Below are 225 nucleotides of genomic sequence, written 5' to 3'. Positions count from 1 at the left end.
CCCAACCTTCCTTCCGAGGAGTGGCTGGTGGGTTTGAACCGCCAGCCTTCTGGTGAGCAGTCAAGTGCTTTAGGCACTATGCTACCAGAGCTCCTAGTGTGTAGTATTCATAATTTACCCTAAACTAAACGTCAGAATCTGCAAAAGATGGCTGCTAAATAAGCCTCAGTAACACAAGTGAAAGGCACAGTGAATTTCAAGGTGCAGTACAAAAATAGACCTTTA

The sequence above is a fragment of the Orycteropus afer genome, unplaced genomic scaffold (genome assembly GCF_000298275.1).
Source record: "Orycteropus afer afer isolate SDZICR_OR568_19922 unplaced genomic scaffold, OryAfe1.0 scaffold00116, whole genome shotgun sequence".
In the NCBI taxonomy this organism is placed as follows: Eukaryota; Metazoa; Chordata; class Mammalia; order Tubulidentata; family Orycteropodidae; genus Orycteropus; species Orycteropus afer.
This window is presented reverse-complemented; position numbering follows the sequence as displayed.